The sequence below is a fragment of the Aquarana catesbeiana genome, linkage group LG06 (assembly GCF_042186555.1).
Source record: "Aquarana catesbeiana isolate 2022-GZ linkage group LG06, ASM4218655v1, whole genome shotgun sequence".
NCBI classification, from domain to species: domain Eukaryota; kingdom Metazoa; phylum Chordata; class Amphibia; order Anura; family Ranidae; genus Aquarana; species Aquarana catesbeiana.
In genome coordinates this window covers 41,804,801-41,831,161 of record NC_133329.1, presented here as the reverse complement: position 1 = coordinate 41,831,161, position 26,361 = coordinate 41,804,801, and the positions used below count along the sequence as shown (strand labels likewise).

The 26,361-nt window shown below is 45.3% G+C and overlaps 1 protein-coding gene across 1 annotated transcript in view; it reads left to right on the top strand.

Annotated features, from left to right (window-relative positions):
• Positions 1 to 1,005: 1,005 nt before the first annotated feature.
• The window catches only part of LOC141148347 (F-box only protein 6-like), a 64,627-nt gene continuing 39,271 nt past the window's right edge, over positions 1,006 to 26,361 (top strand). Inside the window, exon 1 of the mRNA XM_073635737.1 lies at positions 1,006 to 1,324. The gene's annotated coding sequence lies outside the window, so the exon portion shown is untranslated. The remainder of the gene's footprint in view (positions 1,325 to 26,361) is intronic.

The window sequence follows — 26,361 nt, the reverse complement described above, 5'->3', positions numbered from 1 at the left end:
ATATATATATATATATATACACATGCCCCCTTCACGTTTTATGTTGATCTCCACTTTATTTTTCATTTTCACCTTTTATATTTATGATACACATAAATGCACATATACATGCATTTATAAAATACTTTTTTTTTCTTTTTTTTTTTTCTCCTTGTGGAGTTCAGATCACTAAAAAAGCACCCACACACCATATATGCATACACTTTGTTTGCATCTCAAATCTGGTAGAGTTCACATAAAGTCATGAAATTTGAAAGTCATGCAAACACTGTCACAGATCCTCACATGTAAGACTTTATCGTTTACAAAACACAGTGGTTTTTCATAGTGTTTCCTCATAATAACCTTTACAATATTCTCATTTATATATCAAAAAATTTTTTTGTAAACTGAGCAGACATATGATATCTTTCACACTATGCCGTGGCTGCTGGGCCATATGGCTCATATATACCTGCATTCATTTATATAATGATTCACATGTTTATACGTCTAAGCGCTAGTTTTAGCACCTATCTCAGTCCCGTGGAAAGAAAGGAAACTTTATATCTTCCTAACTTTCCTTCTTCAAAAGACTTTTAAAAGCAATATAAACTTTTTATTTATAGATATTTTTTGTATTGTCTATAGAAACATCTTGTCTGCACATTCACGTCTTCAATAAACACTCCACCATAAAACACACACGCAATGTTAAGAGGCCATACAATCTAACGATCAGCTGTTCAGAGTTACACAATCAGTATGGGGTCATGTGTGAGACGTATAATGTGTATATAAGTGACTTTCATTGTTGTACAAACCAGCTATGAGTAAGCGCTCTATGGGAGCGCAAAACGCGTCAGAGGTTATGCTGTATCACTTCAACAGAGCAATGTACGCATTTTATACCATGTCATTTTTTCAATAAAGAAGATTTTACCTTTATTATTCCAATCCGGAGTGCGGCAGTCCAGATTTTTCATTGCACCACGGCCTGATTACCTGTTGCCAAAACCCAGCCTGGACTCTGACTACTCTCTGCCTGCTGTTTATGCTGATTGCCCTTCTGTGTATGACCTGGCTTGTCTGGCCCTGCTCCAGCCTGCTGTCCTGCATCCACTGCTTTGCATCCACAGCATACCTGCATCTGCTAACCTGAAAATCCGCAGCACACCTGCACCAGCTGTTCCGGCTTCTCATCTGGCACCACCATTTCCAGCGAAGAGAACCCTGTAGGCACTCTTACCCCACCGTGCTCTTACCACCACTATATCAACTCCAGTGGTCTCCGAGCCGGGGTTGTACGAGAGGTCTCCCACTGCATGTCAGGCTCACACCTAAGGTACGTGACACACATGCAATAGAAGACACTCAAAGGAGAAAAGACACAACGGCTGCACACCCCATTAAGGTTATCGAAAAAGGAGGCTGTCCCCCAGAGGGGTTTTCTAGGCAGCAAAGAATAAAAGTTATATCAAAGAATTAGGTATAAATTGAAATTCTTTATTTTTGTTATCAAAGGGTATCAAAACGATAGTTATTTAAAATGTATATCGGCAAAACATGAGCTGTGGTACCTGTATAAAAAGCAGTGCCATCAACATGACAATGTACAATGAAAATGCATCATGGTCAAACATCATAGATAGAAGTATTATATGTAGCTTGTATTGGAATTCTGATGCGTTTCAACCCCAACGGGTCTTCAGACTGTAAAAACGTTAACATATATTGTAGTGTTAAGTTAATGAAAAAATGGAGAGAAAATAAACGAGCAATAATAAATATTTTCATACATTTACCAATCAAGATGTGTTGGACCATATTCAATGCTCTCTGTATGAAAAGGACCCCTTCAGCGTTTCTCAGTGCTTGGCACGGTCAGTAAAGACATAGCTGATTGCTCCATAGCTGGATCCTTCCCATGTGGACATTGTTCCTACTGCCCACTAATAAGAGAAGATAAGACTTTTCACTTACCGAATGGAGAAGTTTTTAGGCCCACACACTTCGTGAATTGCCAGACCCGTGGTGTGGTATACTTCATGGAGTGTGAATGTGGCGCCTATTATATAGGCAAAACAAAACAGGAATTTTGGAGACGTATATCCAAGCATATGTATGGTTTGCAAATAGGCAACCCATACCTCCCAGTTGGGAGGCATGTCGTCTCCACACACGGTTACATAGTACCCAAAGTAACGTTTACTGCCCTTAATAGAATGCATATACCAGATAGAGGGGGCGATTGGAATAAGATCCTACTACAAAGGGAGCAAAAATGGATATTCCAGTTACAGGCCACATCATTTTAAATAACTATCGTTTTGATACCCTTTGATAACAAAAATAAAGAATTTCAATTAATACCTAATTCTTTGATATAACTTTTATTCTTTGCTGCCTAGAAAACCCCTCTGGGGGACAGCCTCCTTTTTCGATAAGGTACCTGACACATACCATCAATGAGTGCAATACTATGCAAGACCACTGGATGTCACCAGTGGATAAAGTATTGATTGTGCCATAAATCATACAATACCAAAAAATTCAAAATGTGCATAAAGTGCAAGTGCATACAATTATAAATTGCCAGTAATAAAGTATACAATGTAAATCATTAAAGCGCAATATCCGTAAAGTACAATGTCTGAAAAATCTTCAGGAAAGAGTTGTGCTGATATACCAAATTGCATTAATCAAAATAGGGGTGACTGTGAATCTTCCTCCACCAAACCCTGTCACACAGCCTACTCACCAGAAACTCATGACACCCATTACAGGTAGTCATATGCACAGGAGAATATATGCGTCTCAGCGATTCAACCAGGGAAATCCTACAGGACTTGGGTCATGCCATCAGGTCTCAAAACATTAGTGGGATGATGAAAGAAAAAAACCAGGCTCCCATTGTGAAGTTCGTCGTGGATTTATTAAAAAGTATTAAAAAATTCCATCGCAATAGGCAATGTAAAACAATCAAACAATGCAGGAAGCAGAGATGCCGTATGTGCTCCACCTGTGTTCCACTAAGAACACAAAAACGATTCTTCATGAATCCATGCTGATTACTGCTAATAATAGCGTTCTTATTACTAAAATTTTGTATATAGTCCCTTATCATCCCCTCCAAGAGTTTACATACTATTGATGTTAGGCTAACTGGTCTGTAATTCCCAGGGATGTATTTTGGGCCCTTTTTAAATTTCGGTGCTACATTGGCTTTTTTCCAATCAGCTGGTACCATTCCAGTCAGTAGACTGTCTGTAAAAATTAGGAACAAAGGTCTGGCAATCACTTGACTGAGTTCCCTAAGTACCCTCGGATGCAAGCCATCTGGTCCCTGTGATTTATTAATGTTAAGCTTCTCAAGTCTAATTTTAATTCTGTCCTCTATTAACCATGGAGGTGCTTCCTGTGTTGTATCATGAGGATAAACACTGCAGTTTTGGTTACTGAAGCCCCCCGATTCACTTGTGAAAACTGAGGAGAAGAATAAATTCAATACCTTCGCCATCTCCCCATCCTTTGTAACCAGATGTCCTTCCTCATTTTTTATGGGGCCAATATGGTCTGTCCTCCCTTTTTTACTGTTTACATACTTAAAGAATTTCTTGGGATTTTTTTTGCTCTCCTCCGCTATGTGTCTTTCATGTTCCATCTTAGCCGTCCTAATTGCACCCTTACATTTCTTGTTGCATTCTTTATAAAGTCTGAATGCTGAGGATGATCCCTCAACCTTGTATTTTTTGAAGGCCTTCTCCTTTGCTTTTATATGCATTTTTACATGTTCGCTCTTTTAAATTTATTACCCAATGGGATATATTGGCTAATGCCCTTATTTAATTGGCTCTTAAAGCAAACCCATCTCTCCTCCGTATTCTTTGTTCCTCAAATTTACAGTATCCCAATTTATGCCTTTTAGCAAGGTTTGTAGTTTAGGGAAGTTGGCTCTTTTGAAATTCAGTGTCTTTATATTCCCTTTATGTTTCCTATTTGTGTGATTTATACTGAAACTAATTGACCTGTAATCGCTGTTACCTAAATTTCCCCGTATTTCCACATCCGTGATCAGGTCTGTATTGTTGGTAATCAGTAGATCCAGTAATGTTTTATTTATAGTTGGTGCGTCTACCATCTGACCCGTAAAATTGTCCTGCAAGACATTAAGGAACTGGCGAGCCTTAAATGAATGCGCGGTTCCCTCCGCCCAGTCTATGTCTGGATAATTAAAATCCCCCATTATGATAACACTTCCTATCCTTGCTGCTAATCCAAATTGTGATAGGAGATCCGTCTCCACTTCCTCCCTCAGGTTAGGGGGCCTATAGCATACTCCCAGTATTATTTTCCCCTTAGCTTCATCCTTTTGGAGCTCTACCCATAAGGATTCCACCTCCTCCCTAGCTCCCTTAGTGATGTCATCTCTCACATTCACTTGTACATTATTCTTGATATATAGGCATACCCCTCCCCCCTTTTTACCCTCTTTATCCTTGCAGTAAAGGGTATACCCTTGAATGTTTGCCAGCCAATCATGAGAGCTGTTAAACCAGGTCTCTGAAATTCCCACAAAATCCAAATCCTCCTCGTACAACAGTATCTCTAGTTCACCCATCTTGTCCGCCATGCTCCTGGCATTGGTGAACATGCCACATAGTTTAGACCGGTCGCATATTGTCCTCGTATTGGGTGTTTCGAGATTGCAACTAGGACTTGCTACTATACTTACCTTGTGTTTTTGTGCTTTGGAAACCTACCAATAATGCCCCCAATACTACCCTCTGGAATATCTTCCGGGCTGACTATCTCTACCTCTGGACCCTCCCCCCATCACCTAGTTTAAAAACCCCTCTAACTTTTTGGCCATCTTCATTTCCAGCAGATCTGCACCCTCCTCATTTAGGTGCAGTCCGTCCCTACCATAGTACCGGTTATCAACTGAGAAGTCGGCCCTGTCCTCCAGGAACCCAAACGCCTCCTTACTACACCAGCTCTTCAGCCACTTGTTTACTTCCCTAATCTCCCTCTGCCTTTTTGGTGTGGCTCGATGTACCGGTAGTATTCCTGAGAATACTAGCTTGGAGGTCCTTTTCCTCAATTTAGCTCCTAAGTCCCTAAAATCGTTCTTTAGGACACTCCATCTGCCTCTGACTTTGTCATTGGTGCCAACGTGCACCATGACAGCTGGGTCTTCCCCAGCCCCTCCCAGTAATCTGTCCACAAGATCCGTGACGTGCCGAAGCCGAGCGCCCTGTAGACAACATACTGTTCGGCGCTTCAGGTCTTGGTTACAAATTGCCCTCTCTGTCCTTCTAAGAATTAAGTCCCCTACCACCAGAATCTGTCTTTTTTTCCCTTCGCTGCCCCCCCCCCCACTCTTACTGGAGGAGTTCTCCCTCGGCAGCTAGGAGAGTCCCTCAGATCCAGCAGTGCTGGTCCCTGACTGGTTTCACCAATGTCACTCAATGGAGCATACTTATTGGGATGCCCCAGTCCTGGATCGGCCTCCCTGGCACTTCCCATTCTACTCTTTCTGACTGTCACCCATCTACTCTTTGCAAGTGCTTGCACCTCTTTGTCTCCACCCGCCTCTGTGCTGGCCCCTGCCGGCACCTGCCGTGTACGTTTCTGGCTCTCCTTTAGTATGGAGGGACTTCTCAGTTCTGACAGTTGCTTCCCCAGATTCAGAACCTGGGCTTCCAGGGAAACAATGTGCTTACATTTTGCACAGCAGTATTCGCCCTCGATCGGATGGTCAAGGAACGCATACATGCAGCAAGATGTACAAAGAGTCGCCTCTCCACACCCGCCGGGCAACGTACCTATTAAATTTAGTGAGGATTGGGGATTATACCCAGTCCAAATGACCTAACAGCTAGCTTCCTGGCACTAATACTAAAGACAATACACAGGTACACAACAAGACAATACACAGGTATTCACAGACCTACATGCACTCGCAGAACAGTCGCAAACCTACGTGCACTCGCAGACCTACGTGCACCCGCAGACCTACGTGCACTCGCAGGCCACTCGCAGACCTACGTGCACTCGCAGGCCTACATGCACTCGCAGGCCACTCGCAGACCTACGTGCACTCGCAGCCATACGTGCACTTGCAGGCCACTCGCAGACCTACGTGCACTCGCAAACCTACGTGCACACCTACGTGCACTGGCAGGCCACTCGCAGACCTACGTGCACTCGCAGGCCACTCGCAGACCTACGTGGCCTGCGAGGGCACGTAGGTCTGCGAGTGGCCTGCGAGTGGCCTGTCATCAGGGGTCACATGACCTGATACGTCTCCTCTATATATATATATATATATATATATATATATATATATATATATATATATATACAAAACTGCATAAAACAGGATATCCAATCTGATTTAATCCTTCGTAGTAATTAGCAAATAACTCCAATCAGAGTGTGCATTCCACAGTCTAACTAGTGGCGGCCCATCCATAGGGGGTGCCTGGGTGCCGCCCACCCCCCCCCCCCCCCCGGCAGTCACAAAAAAGAAAAAATTTAAACATGGCTCTTTAAAATAAAAAGAAAGTCCTTAAGTGCACTGTGTTCATGCACCGGACACAGTGCACTATGGGAAGCGCCACGCCTATGCAATCACGAGATAGCAGACGAGGCGCTCCATTGGCGGGGTTTGGAACTGCTTTATGGTGCAATCCATCACGCCGAGCAGCATCCGCCCGGCGCCCGTAGTATATCACTATGGCTGGGTGCTTTGTTCTCAGTGTGAGAACAAATCACTTCCAGCGGGCTACAAAAATATGGCTGCCACCTAATCCCCTTGTGTTCAGTGGAGAGGGGAGGCCCCGCCCCTCTCCACTGAACACACGGAGAAAGACAGGAACTAGCTGCAGTTAAAGGGGAGAGACAGACGCAACATGAAGGAGGGCTGTGCTGCCAGGGACACAGATGTGAGAAGGACTCTGCTCTGCTGATGGGGACACAGATGTAAGGAGGGACTCCGCTTGGGACACAGTTGTAAGGAGGGGCTCCGCTGGGGACACAGATGTAAGGAGGGGCTCCGCTGGGGACACTGATGTAAGGAGGGGCTCCACTGGGGACACAGATGTAAGGAGGGGCTCCTCTGGTGACACGGATGTAAGGAGGGGCTCCTCTGGGGACACAGATGTAAGGAGAGGCTCCGCTGATGGGGACACAGATGTAAGGAGGGGCTCCACTGATGGGGACACAGATGTAAGGAGGGACTCCGCTGATGGGGACACAGATGTAAGGAAGGACTCCGCTGATGGGGACACAGATGTAAGGAGGGGCTCCGCTGATAGGGAGACAGATGTAAGGAGGGGCTCCGCTGGGGACACTGATTAAAGAGGGACTCCGCAGATGCGGACACAGATGTAAGGAGGGACTCCGCTGATGGGGACACAGATGTAAGGACGGACTCTGCTGGGGACACTGATGTAAGGAGGGACTCCGCTGGGGACACTGATGTAAGGAGGGGCTCTGCTGGAGACACAGATGTAAGGAGGGGCTCCGCTGATGGGGACACAGATGTAAGGAGGGACTCCACTGATGGGGACACAGATGTAAGGAGGGGCTCCGCTGGGGACACTGATGTAAGGAGGTTCTCCGCTGGGGACACTGATGTAAGGAGGGACTCTGCTGGGGACACTGATGTAAGGAGGGACTCTGCTGGGGGCACCTGATGTAAGGAGGAACTCCGCTGGGGTCACCTGATGTAAGGAGGGACTCTGTTGGGGGCACCTGATGTAAGGAGTAACTCTGCTGGGGGCACCTGATGTAAGGAGGGACTCTGCTGGGGGCACCTGATTTAAGGACGGACTCCGCTGGGGGCACCCGATGTAAGGACGAACTCCGCTGGGGACACCTGATGGCATCTGGTGGCAGGCGACGTGGCAGGTGACACGCTCAGGGCTCCCACTGATTCTGCCTTATGGTGAGTTGAATTATTTTTATATTACAATGTAATAATAGAAATAATGCGCTTCAATCATCCTGACACCATAACAACCATGGTGCTAGGATGAATGAAGTGCTAACACCAGGTGTTTGGAGTATCTTTATCTGCTGATTGTTAAACTTTCTAGAATATACATATTTGTATTGGTGTGTATGATCTGGGCCTGCTGTCCCTCCCTCTCTCTCTCCCTCGTTCATCTCAGACGCTAACCACATCCCCTTAGAGTCACACCCTTTAAGCCATGTCTACTATTTTGCTGAAACCACCCAAGTGGGAGGGGTCAAAAAGGAAGGACGGGGTCTGGCGCCCCCCATCCTAAAACTTCATCAGCCACCACTGGTTTGGAGTATCTTTATCTGCTGATTGTTAAACTTTCTAGAATACACATATTTCTATTGTTGTGTAGGATCTGGGCCTGCTGTCCCTCCCTCTCTCCTTCCCTCTCTCTCCATCCCTCGTTCATCTCAAACGCTAACCACACCCCCTTAGTGCCACACCCTTTAAGCCACGCCCAATATTCTACTGAAACCACGCCCATTTTCTTCAAGTGGGAGGGGTCAAAAAGGAAGGGCGGGGTCTGGCGCCCCCCCATCCTACAACTTTACCAACCGCCACTGGACGCGATACTCCCTGCCTATAATTTCTTCCTACTTATGGATGACCTCTTGTCCAGGATTAAACTGGCCTCCTCTCTAGACCAACTGCCCTCTGGTGAACATCTGCAAGAAAAGGATGGACTTTACTTCCATGACCATGCTGTGTTTGTGCCCCTTCAACTGAGAGTTCCTGTGCTCAAACTCTGCTATGACAACAAGTTAGCAGGGCATTTTGGGGTGACCAAAACCACCAATCTGCTTTTGCGAACCTTTTGGTGGCCTACCCTCAAGGCAGACTGCCACGCTTACGTCAATTCCTGCCCAGTATGCAATCACAGCAAAACGGAAAATAATAAATCATGGGGTCTCCTACGCCCCCTGCTGTTCCCTCCAGACCCTGGTAACAGATCAGCATGGATTACGTAGTGGAGCTACCACCCTCTGATGGGTTTGCATCCATATTTGTTGTTGTGGACGGCTTACAAAAATGGCTCATTTTATTCCTGTGATTGGCACTCCTTCCGCCCCAGAAACAGCTCAGGCTTTTATCAAGGAGATCATACGCCTCCATGGCATCCCCAGCAATATTGTATCGGATCGTGGGGTCCAATTCACCTCTAAATTCTGGAAGGAGCTCTGTCTTGCTCTAGACATCGAGAACCACTACTCTTTGGCCTACCACCCTCAGACCAATGGACAAACAGAACGCACAAACCAAACTCTTGAACAGTACCTTTGTTGTTTCTCCACCTTTGTCCAGGACAATTGGGCATCCCTACTTCCTTGCGCAGAATTTGCATACTACAACGCAATACATTCTACTAGGGCGTACACACGGTCGGACTTTGTTCGGACATTCCGACAACAAAATCCTAGGATTTTTTCCGACGGATGTTGGCTCAAACTTGCCTTGCATACATACGGTCACACAAAGTTGTCGGAAAATCCGATCGTTCTGAACGCGGTGACGTAAAACACGTACGTTGGGACTATAAACGGGGCAGTGGCCAATAGCTTTCATCTCTTTATTTATTCTGAGCATGCGTGGCACTTTGTCCGTCGGATTTGTGTACACACGATCGGAATTTCCGACAACGGATTTTGTTGTCGGAAAATTTTATCTCCTGCTCTCCAACTTTGTGTGTCGGAAAATCCGATGGAAAATGTCCGATGGAGCCCACACATGGTCGGAATTTCCGACAACACGTTCCGATCGGACATTTTCCATCGGAAAATCCGACCGTGTGTACGGGGCATACCTCTAAGCAATCACCGTTCTATGCCAACTTGGGTACCACCCTTCTTTTTCCCCTGTTCTACCCGCTTCCACTTCGGTCCTGGCTGTCTGGAATAGAGTGGAGTTTCTACACAATAACTTAGAGCTCCTAAAGGATACCATGGCCAAGGCACAGCTGGATTACAAGACAATCTATGATCGAAGGCGGCGGGGGGACCTGGATCTTCAACCGGGAGACAAGGTTTGGCTGTCTACCAGGCATTTGGATTTGGCCTGTCCCTAAGAAATTGGGCCCTAAGTTCATTGGGCCCTTCCCTGTCCTGTCCTGATTCAACCCTGTTGTTTACAAACTCAAACTGCCCTCAAATTACTGGATCCATCCTGTCTTCCATACCTCCCTCCTGAAGCCCGTAGCCCCAAACCCCTTTGGGGAACATGGGGCCCCTCCTCCGCCTCCCTCTATGATTAAAGGGATTGAGGGGTACAAGGTGGAGGCCATCCTGGACTGTTGTAGAAGGGGCCGCGGACGCCAATTACTGGTGCAGTGGAGGGGTTACGACCCTGAAGAGAATTCCTGGGAACCTGAGTAGCATATCCATGCTCCAGATCTTCTCCGGCGGTTCTTTCAGCGAGCTTCATCCCAGACAGGCGTCCGGCAGCCGCCCCTTCGGGGGGGCTCTGTAAGAGCTTACTACGCATGCACCAATGGCGCGTTGCTGCAAGAGGAAATCTATGCCAACTGAGCATGCACCAATGAAGGATTCTAGAAGGCAAGGAGCCTCCTGCATCCTAGCAACTAACATTGGATGGCGAATGATGTAGCGCTAACAGGTAAACACATATATGGATATATAAGTGAAATGGTGCAAAAGTCAAATATGCAAAAAAAACCACAAATGAAAATGTGAAAAAGTCCAATGGATGTGAAATTCTTTAAGAAGGGCCATATGCGTCAACCACCAAATGATGATAAGTCAAAGATGGAATAGGCTGGCACTGTTCGGCGTGGGAAGGATCAAGGGTGGTACATCTTCAACCAAAAAAGGGAAGTATATATACTCTTACCGGAACAGGTGGACTCGAGTGTCAGTGACAACGGCGGATCAGCGGAACTCCAAGGGATCCAGGGCCTCCAAGCATGACTTCAGGGGTGTTGTGGGTAACCACCCAACCAAACTTCAGATGGAAGGGAAACCAGGGCTGGACCTTAGGTGTGGAAAGACCGGCTGGACCACAAGGGAACTCTCATCCAGATGGTTATGTAAAGAAAAAAATGCTTCCATATGGTGTAGGTCAAAAAAATTGTTTTTTTATTTCTAAAAAACAGCATACAACAATAGGAGTAAAAAACTATGATCACAGAATAAAATTCAGGGCAATGTGGAGAGCCGAAAAGCCAAGTCTGACGCGTTTCATCCCAAAGGACTTCAACTGGGGCATATAACAGCTCCCCCACATTGCTTATATTTATAGACTACATAGGAATAAAAGACCAATAATTGAAGACCAATTAGACCTGGATGATTCCAAGGTCAGTGATTGGACAAGGAACAGTCACCTGACCATATGGTCTCCAAGCCTCGATATGGGGACCAGTAATAAAGAAGAACACTGGTCACATGGGTTCGGGAACCTGCTCCACAGTGACCCTGAGGTATATGATAATTTTAACCCGGAAGTCGCGTGGCTAACACGAGGCAAACACCTCCTTGAAAAGCCCGCGAAAATCGGGTATATGCAGCCACGTGACAAACGTGAACCAATCCTGGCCCCGGAATTCACAAATCACATGACCAAAATACAATAAAGAGGAAGCGATTCACACATTAACCCAACAAAATCTTACACATGATCAGCGTTGGCCAATCATCACAATGCCCGTCATCTGTCCGAAAGGATCAATGAGAGGGGGGATCATCTAAGTACATGATCGCAACCGGATGTTGCTGGTCATGTGGCCGGAAGTAATCACGGCCATCGGAACCAATAGAGTCATGTTGAGAAGGAGATAATCTAAACACGTGATCACAACAAGATGTTGCTGGTCACGTGGCCGGAAGTGATCACGGCCACTGGAACCAATAATAAAATCAATATAAAACAATAAAGGTTGGTTTACCCCATTGAGTTGGGAAAATCAAAAACAGTGTGAGCATTAATATAAACCAGTGTGAAGGAGATGAATAAACATGTAGTGCTAACAACATATAAACAAAATATGAAGATAGACCCAAGGAAAATTAAGCTTGATAAAGGAGTTAGGACATTCCGAACGGTGAGTAGGACTTAAGCTCATATATCCAGTACATTTCGAGGCGAGAGACACAGCAAAGACGGGACTCTTCCCTCCAGTGTGGGACAAACTTATCAATAATCTGGAAATGTGTTCCAGTAGGATCTTTGTTGTGAAACTTTAAATAGTCACGGGGAACACTATGATTGATTTTTTTCCATTTTTAATCCTGGCCAGATGTTCGTTGACGCGTATGGAGAATGTCCTAATGGTGCGCCCCACGTACTGCTTTTTGCAGGGACAGGTCAAGAAATAGACGATGAATTTCGTAGCACAAGTGGCGAAATGTCTCATAGGGTAAACACGTGCTGTGACCGTTGAGGTGAATGTGTCTGTTTTACGTCTCCCACCAATGTTGTGGAGGCACACATTGCACTTCTGGCAAGGATAGTAATCCTTACATTGTTGAAAAAATTTGACTATTTTGGAGGGATCGATAACATTAGGTGCAATCTGTCATTGTATCGACCGTGCCCCTCTAAATATAACACCATCTTGTTCTGGAAGAGCTGGAAGTATCTATCGTTCTGAAGAATTTTCCAGTGCTTTTTAAAAATCTCGCTAATCTGTCTGGATTGAACAGAGTAGGTGGTAAAAAAGGACCATCTGAACTTATTATCCAAAGCAACTTTGGGATGCTCCATCAAAAGAGATTTTCTGTCTATTTGAAATACCCTACTGATCTCAACATCTAGGTCAGCGGATCTGTAGCCCTTTTCTAAAAATCTATCCTTAAGAACTTGAGACTGGGAGAAAAAATCAGTAATCCTCGTACAGTTCCTGCGTAACTGCAGAAACTAGCTGTGAGGGACAGACTTAAAGTGGATGTAAACCCAATATCATCCTTTCTAAACTACTGCCATAGGGGTTATCTATAAGGATATACATGCCTCCTGCATGTTTTACCTGTCAAATGTCTCCCCTCTGTCTGTTATCAGACCCAAAAAACTGCATATTCTGTGGGTGGGTCTGTTGTCTGGAGCTCGGTGGGTGGAGTCGTGATGTCAGTAGACTCCCCGCCCACCTCTACACTCCTTGTCAATATGAATTTTCTCCTTTGTATTTCTAACACTGAACTTCTGCTAAACTTCTGCTATGATCTCTAACATCCAGTGAAAAGACAGGAAAGTAACCACATGACTTCAGCATGCCAAATCATGCTGAGGTGTGGAACAGCCAATCCTTGCAGAGCTGCTGAAGAAAGGAGTGGGGGAGGGAATTAAAAAATAATGCCTGTGTCTTAGGCTGTCATTCACAGCAAGGGGGAGTATTTGACAAATTTTTTCTCAGTTTGTCAAGATTTTTCTCACTGAACAATAAAAGAGGATTGCTCAGAGATGGATTAACTCTGTGTGGCAAGACTGGGCTCAAATGATAGGAAATCTTATACTCTACAGTATGATATAAAAAAAATTTGGGTTTACATCCACTTTAAGCCATTGTGTCTGATGGCAACTATCAACCAGGATGTAGCCGCTTCGGTCCGTAGGCTTGAAGTAAGTCTTAATTTCTAAATGTTGATCAACCACCATTATCTCGAGATCAAGAAAATTAATGGAGGTAAGACTAGCCTCATAGCTCAAGGCTATACCCCTATCATTAAAATTAAGTTTAGCTATGAACACATGAAAAGACTCACAGTCCCCATCCATAGGAGGAGGATGTCGTCGATGTGCCGAGCCCAGAGAACCAATTCAGGTCTCTGGAAGGCATAGACGGCATCCTCCTCCCACTGGGCCATAAAAAGGTTTGCCAAACTCTGGGCGAACCTGGCCCCCATGGCCACGCCTTTCGTTTGTAGGTAAAATTGGTTTTAAAACCAGAAATGGTTATGCTGAGTGGCAAATCTAAGAAATTGCATGATCAATGAAGGTTTTTCATTGGGAATTCTAGACAAGAAAGATAAAAGTTTTCTTGTCCCATTGGCTCCACACATCCCTGCCATTTATTACCTCCCCAAGGTCCACAAGGACCCAGTCAATCCCCCTGGCCATCCCATTGTCAGTGGGATTGACTCTGTCACCTCCCGAATTGGTAGATATGTGGATTTCTATCTTCAACCGATAGTTCGATTGATTCCTTCTTATTTCAAGGACACTCGAGATACCATTCGACTTCTTGAGTCCATATACTTCAGGGAGGGTATAATCATGGTGACAGTGGATGTTGCCGCACTTTACACGTGCATTCTCCCTGAGTTGGGCTTTTCCGCTGTTGAATATTATCTTTTCAAGTATACCACTCTCCCTCTGGTCCAGCGGAATTTTATCATGCTACTTCTTAGATTTGCCACTCTGCATAACTATTTCTGGTTTCAAAACCAATTTTACCTACAAACAAAAGGCATGGCCATGGGGCCCAAGTTCGCCCTGAGTTTGGCAAACATTTTTATGGCCCAGTGGGAGGAGGATGTCGTTTATGCCTTCCAGAGACCCGAATTGGTTCCCTGGGCTAGGTACATCGATGACATCCTCCTCCTATGGAATGGGTACCGTGAGTCTTTGGATGTGTTCATGGCTACACTTAATCTTAATGATAGGGGTATAGCCTTGAGCAATGAGGCTAGTCTTACCTCCATTCATTTTCTTGATCTCGAGATAATGGTGGTTGATCAACATTTAGAATTTAAGACTTACTTCAAGCCTACGGATCAAAATGGCTACATCCCGGTTGATAGTTGCCATCAGACACAATGGCTTAAGTCTGTCCCTTACAACCAGTTTCTGTGGTTACGCAGGAACTGTTTGAGGATTACTGACTTTTCTCCCAGTCTCAAGCTCTTAAGGATAGATTTTTAGAAAAGGGTTACAAATCCGCTGACCTAGATGTTGAGATCAGTAGGGTATCTCAAATAGATACAAAATCTCTTTTGATGGAGCGTCCCAAAGTTGCTTTGGATAATAAGTTCAGATGGTCCTTTTTTACCACCTACTCTGTTCAATCCAGACAGATTAGAGAGATTTTTAAAAAGCACTGGAAAATTCTTCAGAATGATAGATACTTGGGTCCAGCTCTTCCAGAACAAGCTGGTGTTATATTTAGAGGGGCATGGTCGATACAAGGACAGATTGCACCTAATGTTTTCGATCCCCCCAAAATATTCTAATTTTTTCAACAATGTAAGGGTTACTATCCTTGCCGGAAGTGCAATGTGTGCCTCCACAACATTGGTGGGAGACGTAAAACAGACACATTCACCTCAACGGTCACAGCACTTCACCACGTGGGGCGCACCATTAGGACATTCTCCATACACATCAACAAACATCTGGCCAGGATTAAAATTGGAAAAATCAATCATAGTATTCCCCGTCACTATTTAAAGTTTCACAACAAAGACCCTACTGGAACACATTTCCAGATTATTGATAAGTTTGTCCCACACTGGAGGGGAGACTCCCATCTTCGCAGTGTCTCTCGCCTCGAAACGTACTGGATATATGAGCTTAAGTCCTACTCACTGTCCGGAATGAACGTGGAGTGGGACATTAACTCCTTTATCATTCAAGCTTAATTTTCCTTGGGTCTATCTTCATATTTTGTTCATATGTTGTTAGCACTACACATTTATTCATCTCCTTCACACTGGTTTATATTAATGCTCACACTGTTTTTGATTTTCCCAATTCAATGGGGTAAACCAACCTTTATTGTTTTATATATTGATTTTATTATCTACAGTTTATTTGTTATGCTCAACCGAGCCATGATGCATATTTTTGTCTCTTGGGGTTTGGTGACACATTTGGTTGCCTCCTTGCCCACGGAGAGATTGGAATATGTGCTGTCAGGCGAGGTTGGCCACTGTGGGAGTCTGCGTATGGAGGTGCTTACCCTGACTGTGAGTCTGCACGGTACGCCTGGCTGTCCTGTGGTGGCCCCAGTGGGGCAAATGGCTTGGACATCGCCATCATGCCCCTTTGATTTATAGGGGAGCTGTGGCGGACGACATCCTATCCAGCGACTTAAGTCAATTTGTGTAACATATGGGACTTTTAGTGCTATGTCCTTATTTGGCCGGCCATGGCACTACTATGACTGTGCAGTGGGGGCGCATCAGTCGCGCGGCGTTAGGGCGGACGCTGCGTGGCTGATTCTGCCCTCATTTACTTGTTTTAACAGTCAGGGATTTTACATTGTTGGTCATTTGATTGTTGTCAACTGGTGTGTCAGCTGATCTATTCTCTGTCATGTGATTTGCTTTGACACGTGACTTGATTGGTTCCGGTGGCCGTGATCTCTTCCGGCCACGTGACCAGCAGTATCTTTTTTGCGATCACATGTTTAGATGATCTCCTTCTTAACGTGACTCGATTGGTTCCAGCAGCAGTGATTACTTCCGGCCATGTGACCAGCAACATCTGGTTGTGATCATGTACTTAGATCAGGGGTCTCAAACTGGCGGCCCTCCATCTGTTGTGAAACTACAAGTCCCATGAGGCATTGCAAGGCTGACAGTTACAAGCATGACTCCCTCAGGCCGAGGCATGATGGTACTTGTAGTTCCGCAACAGCTGGAGGACTACCAGTTTGATACCCCTGACTTAGATGATCTCCCCTCTCATTGGTCCTTTTGGACAGATGACCCGGCATTGTGATGCTTGGCCAATGCTGATCATGTGTAAGATTTTGTTGGGTTCATGTGTGAATCACTTCCTCTGTATTGTGTTTTGGTCATGTGATTTGTGAATTCCGGGGCCAGGATTGGTTCACGTTTGTCACGTGGCCGCATATACCAGATTTTCACAGGCTTTTCAATGAGGTGTTTGCCTCGTGTTAGCCACGTGACTTCCGGGTTAAAATTACCATATACCTCCGGGTCACTGCCGAGCAGGTTCCCGACCCCATGTGACCAGTGTTCTTTTTTATTACTGGTCCTCATATCGAGGCTTGGAGCCTATATGGTCAGGTGACTGTTCCTTGTCCAATCACTGGCCTTGGAATCGTCTAGGTCTAATTGGTCTTCAGTTATTGGTCTTTTATTCCTATGTAGTCTATAAATATAAGCAATGTGGGGGAGCTGTTATATGCCCCAGTTGAAGTCCTTTGGCACGAAACGCGTTGGTCTTGGCTTTTCTGCTCTCCACATTGCCCTGAATTTTATTCTGTGATCATAGTTTTTTACTCCTATTGTTGTATGCTGTTTTTTAGAAATAAAAAAACTATTTTTTTGACCTACACCATATGGAAGCATTTTTTTCTTTACATAACCATCTGGATGAGAGTTCCCTTGTGGTCCAGCTGGTCTTTCCACACACCTAAGGTCCAGCCCTGGTGTTCCTTCCATCTGAGGTTTGGTTGGGTGGTTACCCACAACACCCCTGAAGTCGTGCTTGGAGGCCCTGGATCCCTTAGAGTTCCATTGATCCGCCAATTTCGGCACCCTTGCCGTTATAAATCGTTGTCGCTGTCACTCGAGTCCACCTGTTCCAGTAAGAGTATATACCATATATACTCGAGTATAAGCCTAGTTTTTCAGCACATTTTTTTGTGCTGAAAGTGCCCCCCTCAGCTTATACTCGAGTCAAGCACTTTCTGCAGCAGAAAATGACAATTTCCGAACCGACTTTCGGGCCCTGTATCTTGGGGCCACTTGGTGCTAGGAACCCCAGCATCATATGTTGTAGTGCTAGTTCCACTTGGTTTGCACACCAAATTTGGGGTTCCTAGCATCAAGTGGCCCCGAGATACGGGGCCCCAAAGTTGGTTCAGAAAATGTCATTCTCTGCTGCAGAAAAGTGCTTGACATTTTCAGAACTGAATTTGGGGCCCTGTATCTCGGGGCCACTTGGTTCTAAGAACCACAGCTTTGGATATGTTGTAGTGCTATTTCCACTAGGTTTGCACACCAAATTTGGGGTTCCTAGTAGCAAGTGGCCCCGAGATACGGGGCCCCAAATTTGGTCAACTGTGTCCATCTGCAGCAATGTCATTTCAGGACCCTTTGGGTCCAGAGACCCCAAATTTCGGCTGCAGCTACGGGGCATCTAGGAACCCCTAACTACCGAGTTTTAAGTTCGGGGGACCTATGGCTGCAAATGGGCACAGTGAGACATGCAAATGGGCATAGTGAGGCTGCAAATGGGCATTGTTGACCCTCTTTTCCACTTACAGTAGCTGCTCATTTCTCACCCTAGGCTTATACTCGAGTCAATACGTTTTCCCAGTTTTTTGTGGTAAAATTAGGGGCCTCGGCTTATATTCGGGTCGACTTATACTCAAATATACAGTACTTCCCTTTTCTGGTTGAAGATGTACCACCCTTGATCCTTCCCCCCGCAGGACAGTGCCAGCCTATTCCATCTTTGAGTTATCCTCATTTGGTGGTTGACGCATATGGCCCTTTTTAAAGAATTTCACATCCATTGGACTTTTTCACATTTCCAATTGTGTTGTTTTTTTTTTTTTTTTGCATTTTTGACTTTTGCACCATTTCACTTATATATCAATATATGTGTTTACCTGTTAGCCCTACATCTTTCACCATCCATGTTTCATAGGTTTGTCACATTGTCCATGTAGCAGCTTTTTCTCTCTCTTTTTCATTTAAAGTTAGCGCAGTAACCTCTACATTTACATATAGCAACTAACATTGCAAGGAGGCATGGAGTTGCCTGCATTCTAGCAATGAAGAACATTGCTGTCATCTAGCATCCTTCATTGCTAGGATACAGGTGGCTCCAATAGAGCGCATTTTCGCTGTACATTGTGCAGATGTAAATGATGGCATAAACATTTACATGCATACAAAGTAAATGCAGTCCATACGCAGGAACATCGACTCATCATGATTCCACCCACCATAATATCACCTTTGGGTGGTTTAACCCTTGAGAAGAATTGTTTATTGAACTTGGAACAAGAACCTGTAAAGCTTTTTTATGTGACATTATATAGTACTATTCTCCGGTAACTTACACAATGTTTATGAACAGGAAATATTGTTTGGATCAACTCTACCCTGGTTTAACCACAGAGTTACAAGGAATACATGAATTTCAGTTTTACAAATAACTGAGATTTATTGGAACTGGAAGAGAATGTTTCAACATACTGTATATGTCAGGTGCCATGCTAGCCCAAGATGGATATCAGCAACTCCTGTTGTGGTAATTCAGCCAGCCTCCTACAAGTTAAAAATGTGAATACAGTAAAACTTTGGATTGCGAGCATAATTTGTTCCAGAAACGTGCCTGTAATCCAAAGCACTTGTATATCAAAGATGTAGAGTCATAGTTTAGATATTTTAATGAAGTGGGGATTAAACTCTTTGATTTCTTAGTAGATAAGAAACGACTCACACTATCCCTTTATTGATAAAGAGATCAAAGATCTCAGGGATAGATTGGCTCCATATAGGACTACAGCGGAATATATTTCACTTTCTACCAGTTTGAAGAACAACCTGGAGAAGGAAGACGAAGACCAAAGAAACAAAAAACAAAAGAAATATAATAGAGACCTTACGGATTATAAAACAGATTTAGTTTTTAATTGTCAGAAAAAAGTCAATCTGCCGGTAGCCCCAGAAGGGGAAATTTCCCCGATGGAAGTTTCCAATTCTATAGCACCCAACCCTGATAGAAGGCTTGTCTATAAGCCCGCACAGGCGGAGAGTTCTGGATCTCAGGGAAACCGTGGTTATACACAAGGCCTTAAAGGTGGACCCCACAAAACTCAGGTTCCAAGGAATGGACCTCTGTATCCCTTTACTTCTAATCATCCTCCTCCCTTCAGTCATAGAGGTAGAGGCTCTAGAGGTAGAGGTAGGGGCCAATACCGGGGTTATTTAGTTGACCCTTATCATCAGGAGGGGCCTAGGGGATCCCCCAAGGTTGGCGTAATCATTATGATGATTACAACCAGGGCTATCAGAATAATGACTACAATCAAAGAACACCTATACGTATGCATAATCGATTCACACCACTTCAAGATAACGCCCCACGGGATACCTATCAGGAAACCCCTTCTCACTATGATAGAGAAGAGGATTTATATAATAAATCCCCTTATAATTACAATCAAAGCTATCCTGGTTCTTCCTATCACTCGGGTTTTCCAAGACCCATGCAGGAGTACCTGGGAAGCCAAGGACGAAAAGGAGGGCCCGAGGGGGGTGGAGGATCCAAGGCAAAAAGAAAAAGAACTTGAAGGGTGCGGGTATTTTCAATCTGAGTTCTGTCCTTTTGACAGATGCTGAGCAATCAGTATTAGACGAAGGATTGAAATACGTTCCCCCAGAATCACTTAACAAGTTTACCACCTTTAGAGATGTCCAAAAGTTTACTCGCAAATTGAGCATTCAAAGACATTTTCTTGCCCAACCCCCCAGAACTGTGCCAGCAGAAATTGAAGGTAGTCATGTACATTCAGGATTATCCAATCCCTCCTTATTCAATCCCCCTGGAACTAATTGACTCTAATCGACTCTGGGGCTGCAGGCCTGTTCATTGATGCTGCCTTTGTATCTAAGCACTCGATTCCACTGCAGCTGCGTGACACTCCACTTGCCATTGAGGCTCTTGACGGGAAGACCTCTACTGCCTGCCTATGTGACTCATGAGACGGTTCCGTTGTTCATGGCCGTAGGGGCTCTTCACCGCAGAAACTGTATGAGGATTACCTTTTTTTCTTTTCCAGTCTCAAGTTCTTAAGGATAGATTTTTAGAAAAGGGCTACTGTCAGGGCTGGCTCAGCCCTTCCTTCTCTGAGCTGGCCGCTCAGCTGTCGGCTAATTGCCAGCTCTGTTCTCTCTCCACAGTTAAAGAGCTGTTGTGGATCTGCTCGTCAGTCCTGCCTATTTAAAGACGTCCAGCTCACTTCTTTCCTGCCTTCGCCTTGGTCACATCACAAGAAATCATCTCCTGCGTTCCTGTTTAAAGACTGGCTTGCTGACATCCCTTCTGGCTCCTTATCCTGCTTGCTGTTCCTCCACTTGGATCCCTGACTTCTGGCCTGGCTGATTACCCGATCTGGTTACTGAACTCTGGCTTGGCTGACTACCCGATCCGGTTACTGGACTCTGGCTATGCTTTGACTACGCTTACTCAATTTACCTTTTTATTTGTATTAATAAACAAGTGTGATTTAACTGTACTTCTGTCTCGGTCTGGTTCATGGTTTTTGGTAGTAGGCGAAGGCCATGAATTCAGAAGATACAGTCAATCCACTTGTTGGTAATATTTTTTCCAGTTTGGATGAGCAAGATCACCGCATGGATCAGTTTGCCATTGCATTACTAATGCTCCTGAGTCGCACGTCTCACCTGGAATCCCCCACTGTGGCTGCTCCGGTACAACCTGAGTTGCAGGCCGTCCCTGCTGCTGCGCCTGTCCCTGTGCAAGCACCCACCTTGAGTATTACCTCTATAAGAGGTATGTCTGGTTCCGCCCTGCTTCCCCAGCGATTTGAGGGCGATCCAGTTCAATGCAGAGAGTTTCTCAACCAAGTTCAGATATACTTTGAGATGCTGCCCCAGGCGTTTTCCTTGGACAGAAGCAAAGTAGGGTTTGTGATATCTTTGCTTTCTGCGAGAGCCTTGGCCTGGGCTAACCCTCTATGGGAGATGCAAAAACCTGTTGTCTTGAGTTACCCTGAGTTTGTGGCCTCCTTTAAAAGTGTATTTGATGTTCCTGCACGCTCCGCTTCTGCTGTCAAGTGCCTCATGTCCATCAAACAGAGTACGAGAACTGTTGCCGACTACGCCATTGAGTTCTGTACTCTGGCAGCAGAGGTTGCTTGGAACAATGAGGCCCTCATGGCTGCTTTTTCTCATGGTCTCTCGGATTCCATTAAGGATGAGATAGCAGCCCGATATATACCCACTGAGCTGGAGAGCTTGATTTCGTTTGCCATCCTCATTGACTCCAGACTCAGAGAAAGACTTTCTTTTAAGAAGCGCTTGCGGAAGCCTCCTGTACGTTTGCCTCCGAGCTTTGCAGTCCCACCCATGTCTCCCTCACCTCCCATGCCTCCTGGTACCAAGTCGGTCAGTGAAGATGAACCCATGCACTTGGGCTTCACGCGTCTCTCTGCGGATGAGAGAGCCTTTAGGAGGAGGGAGAGATTGTGCCTTTATTGTGGCCAGGCAGGTCACCTTTTGAAGTCTTGTCCTACCCGTCCTGGGAACACCCGAACCTTGAGGTCTTGTCATGGACAGACCTTAGGTGGTGTGGTTTCGTCCCCAGTTATCCAGAAAGATAAGCCCCTGGTTTCGGTCACCCTTTCTTGGGCTAAGTTGTCTATCGAGATACAGGCTCTAATCGACTCGGGCTGCAGGCCTGTTCATTGATGCTGCCTTTGTATCTAAGAACTCGATTCCACTGCAGCTGCGTGACACTCCACTTGCCATTGAGGCTCTTGACGGGAGACCTCTACTGCCTGCCCATGTGACTCATGAGACGGTTTCCGTTGTCCATGGCCGTAGGGACTCTTCACCATGAGATAATCCAATTCCAAGTGATTTCCTCTTCTAAGTTTCCGCTGGTTATTGGTTAGCCTTGGTTACAGAGGCACAACCCCTCTTTTGATTGGCTCCGTGCTGAGGTTCTATCCTGGTCACCACAATGCAGTGAAACATGCTTCCGGAAGGTAGCCAAGGTCCTGTGTACCTCTTCACTCTCCTCCCTGCCAGAGGAGTACCGTGATTTTAGCGATGTCTTTGACAAAGGTCAAGCCGGTAGTTTGCCTCCACACCGGCCATATGATTGCGCAATTGACCTTCAACCTGGTACCACTCCCTCTCGTGGTCGGGTTTACCCTTTGTCGGTCTTGGAGGATAAAGCCATGGAGGAGTATGTTGCAGACACACTTTCTCGAGGTTTCATCCACAAATCCTCGTCTCCTGCTGGTGCTGGTTTGCTGACATCCCTTCTGGCTCCTTATCCTGCTTGCTGTTCCTTCACTTGGATACCTGATTTCTTTCCTGGCTGATTACCCAATCTGGTTACTGAACTCTGGCTTGGCTGACTACCCGATTCGGTTACTGGACTCTGGCTATGCTTTGACTACTCTTACTCTATTTACCTTTTTATTTTTATTAATAAACAAGTGTGATTTAACTGTACTTCTGTCTCGGTCTGGTTCATGGTTTCTGACAGCTACAGATCCGCTGACCTAGATGTTGAGATCAGTAGGGCATCTCAAATAGATACAAAATCTCTTTTTATGGAGTGTCCCAAAGTTGCTTTGGATAATAAGTTCAGATGGTCCTTTTTTACCACCTACTCTGTTCAATCCAGACAGATTAGAAAGATTTTTAAAAAGCACTGGACAGTTCTTCAGAACGATAGATACTTGGGTCCAGCTCTTCCAGAACAAGCTGGTGTTATATAGGGGCACGGTCGATACAAGGACAGATTGCACCTAATGTTATTGATCCCCCCAAAATAGTCTCATTTTTTCAACAATGTAAGAGTTACTACCCATGCCGGAAGTGCAATGTGTGCCTCCACAACATTGGTGGGAGACGTAAAACAGACACATTCACCTCAACGTTCACAGCACGTGTTTACCCTATGAGACATTTCGCCACTTGTGCTACGAAATTCATCGTCTATTTCTTGGCCTGTCCCTGCAAAAAGCAGTACGTGGGGCGCACCATTAGGACATTCTCCATACGCGTCAACGAACATCTGGCCAGGATTAAAAATGGAAAAAATCAATCATAGTGTTCCCCGTCACTATTTAAAGTTTCACAACAAAGGTCCTACTGGAACACATTTCCAGATTATTGATAAGTTTGTCCCACACTGGAGGGGAGAGTCCCATCTTCGCGGTGTCTCTCGCCTCGAAACGTGCTGGATATATGAGCTTAAGTCCTACTCACCGTTCGGAATGAACATGGAGTGGGACATTAACTCCTTTATCAATCAAGCTTAATTTTCCTTGGGTCTATCTTCATATTTTGTTTATATGTTGTTAGCAATACACGTTTATTCATCTCCTTCACACTGGTTTATATTAATGCTCACACTGTTTTTTATTTTCCCAATTCAATGTGGTAAACCAACCTTTATTGTTTTATATATTGATTTTATTATTTACAGTTTATTTGTTATGCTCAGCCGAACCATGATGCATATTTTTGTTGCCCCGTACACACGGTCGGATTTTCCAATGGAAAATGTGTGATAGGACCTTGTTGTCGGAAATTCCGACCGTGTGTAGGCTCCATCACACATTTTCCATCGGATTTTCCGACACACAAAGTTTGAGAGCAGGATATAAAATTTTCCGACAACAAAAACCGTTGTCGGAAATTCCGATCGTGTGTACACAAATCCGACGGACAAAGTGCCACGCATGCTCAGAATAAATAAAGGGATGAAAGCTATTGGCCACTGCCCCGTTTATAGTCCCGACGTACATGTTTTACGTCACCGCGTTCAGAATGATCGGATTTTCCGACAACTTTGTGTGACCGTGTGTATGCAAGACAAGTTTGAGCCAACTTCCATCGGAAAAAATCCTAGGATTTTGTTGTCGGAATGTCCGAACAAAGTCCGACCGTGTGTACGGGGCATGTCTCTTGGCGTTTGGTGACACATTTGGTTGCCTCCTTGCCCACGGAGAGATTGGAATATGTGCTGTCAGGCGAGGTTGGCCACTGTAGGAGTCTGTGTACGGAGGTGCTTACCCTGACTGTGAGTCAGCACGGTACGCCTGGCTGTCCTGTGACGGCCCCAGTGGGGCAAATGACTTGGACATCACCGTCATGCCCCATCCTATAGAGCGACTTAAGTCCATTTGTGTAACATATGGGACTTTTAGTGCTATGTCCTTTTTTGGCCGGCCATGGAATTACTATGACTGTGCAGTGGGGGCACATCAGTCGCGTGGCTTTAGGGCGGACGCTACGTGGCTGATTCTGCCCTCGTTTACTTGTTTTGACAGTCAGGGATTTGACATTGCTGGTCATGTGATTGTTGTCAACTGGTGTGTCAGCTGATCTATCTCTATCATGTGATTTGCTTTGACACGTGACCTGTGTAGCGCCCACCCCATTCAGGTGGGTGCTTAGTGTATTCTGATATTAGTGACAGGTAAATTTGGCCTAGGCTTTGCACTTTTTCCTTAGGCCTGGTTGTTTATTTGTGGGTGGAAGTGTTAGAATAGAGGGGGGTGTGGCCAACTACACTCTGGCTCAAGGAGGTCCCCTCATCCTTCCATTGGAAATGTTCTGGAAGGGAGGCAGGATTTGGGACCTGAGTGGCAGGCAGCTTATGTGGAGAGCTCTGGACCAATCATTAAATTGTATTGGCAGGGGCAGGACTCGCATATAAGCTGGGGGTCACATGCTTCCGGGGAGGAGATTGAGGAGTTGGAACCATGTAAGAGTGCAGCAGGAGGAGGCTTGAAGGCCTGGGGGGTTCAGAGACCCCAGTGCTTTATAGCAGGAGCAGACATTGCCATGTAGACCAGAGGAGAAACCGGGCGTCCCAGCCAGGGATGCGCCAGACCATGAGGAGGAGGAAGTAGGAGCAAAGCATATGGAGGAAACTGGGAATTGACTTTATGTGAGTACCATGGACTGTTAATTGGGAGTGAGCAAAGGGAGTGCAACCCAGTGGTGCTTATCCGTAAACTTGCTATGAGTCCAAGGACCTAGTAAGAGACACTTTTCAGAACTGACAGGGATAGATTGCAAGAGTCAAGGAATTAGGCGGTGAAGGTCTGGGACTTTGTAATCTTTTATCCACAGCATTATTCAGTGTGATGCTGGTCAGTTCACAAAAGGAAAGTACACAGGAACCAGAATTAATAGAGGCATCTCATATTTTCTATCTACTTGTTTTACCAACTCAAGTTCAAGAATAAAGTTATATAAAATTCAGAGACTGTCTGGTGTTCTGAAGTTGCATGGGAAGGAAGATCGGCAGTTATTGACATAAAGGTAATGAACAACTTTGCGCTACACTTGATTGGTTCCGGTGGCAGCGATCACTTCCGGCCACATGACCAGCAACATCTTGTTGCGGTTACGTGTTTAGATGATCTCCTTAACGTGACTCAATTGGTTCTGGCAGCCATAATTACTTCCGGCCATGTGACCAGCAACATCCGGTTGCCATCATGTACTTAGATAATCCCCCTTCTCATTGGTCCTTTCAGACAGATGACCGGGCATTATGATGATTGGCCAATGCTGATCATGTGTAAGATTTTGTTGGGTTCATGTGTGAATCACTTCCTCTGTATTGTATTTTGGACATGTGATTTGTGAATTCCGGGGTCAGGATTGGTTCACGTTTGTCACGTGGATGCATATACCCAA